Here is a 6108-nt window from a genome sequence, read left to right on the forward strand (position 1 = left end):
ACATCGATGAGAGAGAAACATTGATCAGCTGCCTACTGCACACTCCCTACTGGGTGTGTGCCCACAACCAAGGTACATGCCCTTGACAGGAATCTAACCTGGGACCACTGAGTCCACAGGCTGATGCTCTATCCACGGAGGCAAACGGGTTAGGGCCCCAGCCAATTTATTAACAGAATACATTGTGGGTTGCCAGAGGCAGAGGGTAGAGAGTAGCAGAAATGTGTAAAGTAAGTCAAAAATTCTTGGCCATCATGGCTCAGCGGTTGAGTGTCGGCATATGAACTAGGAGGTCATGATTTGATTCCCGGTCAGAGCACATGCCTGGGTTGCAGGCTACATCCCCAGTGTGCAGGAGGTGGCCAATCAATGATTCTTTTTCATCATTGATGTTTCTATCCCTCTCTAATACTCCCTTCCTCTCTGAAATCAATAAAAATATTTTAAAATAATTTTTAAAAAATAATTCCTTAATTCAGCGATTTTCAACCTTCTTTTCTAAAGGCATACATAAACTAATAACTAAGAGTGCTCTTTTAGTAATTGGTTTATGTGTGCCATGAGAAAAGAAATATTGAAAACCACTGCCTTGCCTAGCTGGTGTGGCTCAGGGGTTGAGTGTTGACCAATGAACCAGGAGGACATGGTTTGATTCCAGGTCAGGGCACAAGCCAGTGTTGTGGGCTCAATCCGCAGTGTGGGCATGCAGGAGGCAGCCAATCAATGATTCTCTCAATCTCTCTCTTTCTCCCTCTCCCTTACTCTCTTAAATCAATAAAATTTATATTTTTAAAAATAAATAATAAAATCGTTGCCTTAAATCTATCTCACATACTGAAACTTTATACCCTTAAATAATATCTCAGTCAACCCACCAGCCCCTGGCAAACCACCAATTTAATCTCTGCTCCATTGAGTTTCATTGTTTCTAATTCCTCATTCAAGTGGTATCATGTATTATATGCGTCTGGCATATTTTATTTAACATAATATGAACCAGGTTCATGAATATTGCCACAAATTGCAGTGTTTATTTTTTTAAGGCTGAATTACATCCCATTGTATGTAAATACCAGGTTTTCTTTATCCAGTCATCCTTCAAAAGATGTTGAGGTTACCTCCAAGTCTTGGTCCTTCTGCACAATGCCTCAGCAAACATGGGAGTGCAGATCTCTCTTTTATGTTTTCATTTCCTGATGTACACATCAAGAAGTGGGCTCACTGGATCATATGGTAGTTTTATTTTTTAAAAATTATTTGTTGGGAAAACTCCATACTGTTTTCTATAGTGACTGCACCAATAATCAATCCCACCAAGAGTGTAAAAGGATTTGCTTTTCTCCACATTCTTGCCAGCATTTGTTTTCTTTTTGTTTTATAATAAACATCTGGAAAGTGTGAGGTGATATCTCATTGTGGTTTTCACTTGCATTTCCCTGGTGATTAGTGATGTTCAACGCCTTCTCACATACCTGTTGGTCATTTGTATGTCTTCTTTGGAGAAATGTCTATTCAGTTACTTTGTTCACTTTTAAAATTGGTATATTTGTTTTTTTGCTATGGAGTTGTAGAAGTTCTTTATATATTTTGTATATGAAACTTTTATCAGACATATGGTTTGCAAATATATTCTCTCATTCCAGACGCTGCATGTTCATTTATTGGTTGTATCTTATGGTGTGAAAAACCTTTTAATTTTTATAATCCTAATTGTCTACTTTACTTTTGTTGTCTGTGCTATTGCTGTCAGATCAAAAATGGCATTGCCAAGGACAATGTCAAGAAGCTTTCTTCCTGAGTTTTCTTCTAGAAGTTTTAAGATTCAAATCTTACATTTAAGTATTTGATCCATTTTGAGTAGTTTTGGGGTATGGTGCAAGATAAGGGTCCAATTTATTCTGTGACATGCAGATATCCACTTTTTCCCAGCACTGTTTGCTGAAGAGGATACTTTTCCCCATTGTGTATTCTTGACACCCTTGTCAAAGATCGGTTGACCATATATGTATGGATGTATTTCTGGGCTCTCTATTCTGCTCCATTGGTCTAGCTGTCAATTTTCATGCAAGCATCATACTGTTTTGATTACCATCATTTCATAATATATTTTGAAATCATTAAGTGTGATGCCTCAAGCTTTGTTCTTCTTGCTAAAAATATCATTGGCTATTTAGTGTCTTTTGGGAATCTGTGTGAATTGTAGAATTTATTTTTATTTTTGTAAAAAATATCATTAGGATTCTGACAAGAACTACAACAAATCTTTAGGTTGCTTTGTGTAGTTTGACTATTTTAACAATATTCACTCTTGAACACAAAATGTTCTTTCATTTATTTGTGTCTGCTTTAATTTCTTTCATCATTGTTTTAATTTTTATTGTACAAATCTTTATCTCCTTGGTTAAATTTAGTTCTAAGTATTTTATTCTTTATGATGCTACTGTAAATGGTATTCTTTGCTTAATTTCTCGTTTGAATAATTTGTTTCTAGTGTATAGATATGCAACTGTGTCATTTTATAAGTTGATTTTGTATCCCGCAAAATTATGGAATTAATTTATTAGTTCTAAAAAGTTTATGTTGAGTTTTTAGGATTTTCTACATATATTTCCATGGGCTTCCATGCTCTTAACTGGTAATTAATATTCACAACTCTCTCTCATGTGCTAGTTCATGATGGACATACTTTGCTGGAATCGCATATTCAAATAAAAACATTTCTCTAACTGAAACATGACATCTAAACTACTTTTTCTCCCCAAACAGAAATGCAGGAAAATGATTCTCATGGTTTCTCTGTTAGGTTTGAGTGGTTTTCAAGGACTAGCTGAGACCATGCTGGGTCATTGACTGATTCCTCCCAGCCATGACTTGTGAAGTCATGGCAAGGTGATTTCTCAATTTGGGGATGAAAATGCAATTTGAGAAAGAGCTGGGTATAAAACCTGCTATAACACCCATGTGCCAATGCAAGACAATCCAAAAAGCACTTGTGAGTGTAGTAGATTTTACTGAAGATATAGGAGGCAGAAGATACCATTGTTAGTGCATCTTTGAGGTGAACCACAAGTCATTAACTTCACAGTAACCCAGTCCAGCCTATTTCTACCTTGTTGTATACCCTCTCTCTTCTCTAGTATTCTAGTATTTATTTATTTTGTGACAACTTTGCTTTTTAAATCAAACAAAATTTCTTTAACAAATAAATTGAGTGCTTTCTATTGCTTATGTGTGTGTTTGTTTGTTTGCTTTATAATGTGGAGTTTTTGTTAGGCAAGGAAACATAATTTACTTCATAAACGTTTATTTTGTTACAATAGGAATGCTAACTGCTATTTACAGGTTGCAGTTTACAGGATAAACAGTGGTGAAATTAGGGTCATTCCTGCAGTTCTGTATCCCGCAGACATATAACCATGTCCACGGTCCAGGCTAGAGGTTCAGCCCTTTGCCCCCAGGAGAGCTGCTCCCTGACCCCATCATCCTGAATCACCTCCCCTCAGAGGACCTGCAAGGAACTGACTCAGCTGTCTAGTTGCTGAGGGAAGAGGTACCAAAGGGCCCTAGGTCATCCAGGAGATGGGGAGGGTTAGAATGCCCTCAGAAGGAGCCCTGGCCCAGAATCTAGATCCCAGGGCACTTGAAGGGAAGACAGGGGGAGAGTCGCATAGAAGATACACCAACTGACCCTGTGAACTCAGAGAGGGCAGAAAACCAACCTCTGGATGTCTCAACTTTGGTCTCTAGGAGGGCATACTCTCACACCGGTGGGCACTCATTTCTGCAGGGGAATATTGATGCAACCTTATGTGAAATAAAAGCACACACACAGAGCATATGCACACACACCCTAGCACAAACACATCCCAGAAATGAGAAAGAGAGAAACACCCATGTGAGGGCCATACAGGTCTGTAGCGGTACCTGCCCTGCTGCTTTCAATGTACATGGGCCATGTGGGGCTTCTTCACAGACCCACATAAGAGAATCCTCAGTTCCACCTTAAGAAAGTGAGGGGCCCTGTCTAGAGCAAGCCGGATGGTCAAGGTCAGTTAGAGTATAGAGGCCTTGTTTAGAGTACACCAGATGTCCAAGGCCACTCTGAGCATGGAAATCTTAATCAGAATGTTCAAGGCTAAGATGCTATATGCAGGTGCAAGGGTGCAGCAATCTAAGCACTGGGAAAACATGCCCTTCTCTAAACCAAATTATTGATGTCACTATCTGGAAAGAAGCCTCTTTTGTCTAAGTAGTATAAAGTTGTTACTGACCAGCCAGTACAGGGCTGCTCCTATGTAAGGTAGGCTGCTATTATGTGGGGCTGCATTATGGAGAAGATGTATTACTGACCAGCAGGTGGGGCTGCTCAGATAATGGCTGTGGGTACAGAGGTTGCTGCTGCTGTGTAGGAAAGACATATTGTTTCCTAGCTGGTGTGCGCTTATCTGCTGTATGGGACTTTGCTTTATAAGAACTGTTTTGTCTAGTAGCTCCTCGTTAGCAATTGCTACATGGCTGCTGGCTCCTACAATAAAGATTCTCTTATACACCTACAACTTCTCATGACTTCTCCTTCTACCACCAGTGTCCAAGAAGGTCCAGCCCCTGGTAGAGGAGCTCGGACCCAAGAGTTGGTAAGGTAGGATTAGGACCTGTGCTTCCAACAATGATGCAGTGAGCAGAGGATAAAGGAGGAACTAAGTTCTCAACAGTTAGTACAGTGAGCAGGGTTCAAGGAACTTGCTCTTTCACTTGGCCCTGTGAGCAAGATTCAGAAGTGTGTGCAGGTTTGCGGAGCCAGTACTCCCACAGGTGGGTAGTGTGGGAATATAATCACAGTAGCCTCACTAGAGAGTTGGAGCCAGTAAACCCTTTCCTGGCTTTTCTTACTAAGCTGGACAGTCTGAAACTTTCCTAGGAGGCTCCAGCCAATTGATACTGTGCTCCAGGCCCTGGTACACAATTTCTAGGAATCAGATTAGAAATGGCTGACATGGCCTCATCCTCAAGGAACTCTTGTCCCAGGCCCTGAGCAAATAAGCTATTGAGAGCGGGGCAGGCAGACCATGTTAACTTCTACCCACTAGTGTTTCCACGCACGGTGTGCCCAAACCCAAATGACCTTAAAGAGCAACTGTGGGGCCTTCTAAGTACAAAAATGAAATGAGGCCAAGGAAGGCAGTCATATGCCTGAGGTCACATAGTTTAATGGCAAAGCTAAAGACTGGGTGTGGCATTCCAGGCTGCCTGTGGGCATTTTAGAGCCTGTGATGAAAATGGCACTGAAAAAGCACCTGGTGGCACTGGGTATACTGCCCTAAACTCCATGCTATCACACAGGGCCCCATGGCTTAGGCTATGAGTGAGTTGGGAGGCTTAACCCCTGTCAGCAGAAATGGCTGACATGGGAGGCTCACTACTTTTTGCCTGAGGCAGCATCCACATGACACTGAGGTGAGGATCTGAGGTCTCAGTCCCAACAAGGAAACAGTACCATTAAATGACACGCTGGATTTGATATCTTCAGAGCATTTCACCCCAAAGCAGCAAAATATACATTATTTTCAAGTACACTTGAAACATTCTCTAGGATAGACCACATGTTAGGACACAAAACAAGTCTTTACAAATTCAAGGAGATTGAAATCATATGAAGCACATTTCCCAACCACAATGGCAGAAAATTGGAAATCAGTTGAAAGAAAACAATTGAAAAACACAAACACATGGAAGCTAAGTAACATATTATTAAACAATAAATGGGTCAACAATGATATCAAGGAAGAAATCTAAATTTACCTTGAAACAAATGAAAATGGACACTCAACAACCCATACTCTATGGGCCATAGCAAAAGCAATCCTGAAAGAGAAGAAATTCATAATACAGGCCTGTCTCAAGAAGCAAGAAACATTTCAAATAAATAATCCAACCTTACACTTAAATGAATTAGAAAAAGAACAACAAACAAAACCCAAAGTAAGTAGGAGGGAAGAAATCTAGGAAGAAATGTAACCAAGGAGGTAAAAGATCTGTACTCAGAAAGTTATAAAAAACTAAAGAAAAAAAGCTGAAGAAGATACAAATAAGTGGAAGCATATATCGTGT

At 40.0% G+C, this 6108-nt stretch overlaps 1 pseudogene; it reads left to right on the forward strand.

Annotated features, from left to right (window-relative positions):
- Window positions 1–4634, forward strand: part of LOC102245661 — a 26215-nt pseudogene extending 21581 nt beyond the window's left edge.
- The last annotated feature ends 1474 nt before the right edge of the window (window positions 4635–6108 follow it).

The sequence above is a fragment of the Myotis brandtii genome, unplaced genomic scaffold (assembly GCF_000412655.1).
Source record: "Myotis brandtii unplaced genomic scaffold, ASM41265v1 scaffold1271, whole genome shotgun sequence".
Classification (NCBI taxonomy): Eukaryota; Metazoa; Chordata; class Mammalia; order Chiroptera; family Vespertilionidae; genus Myotis; species Myotis brandtii.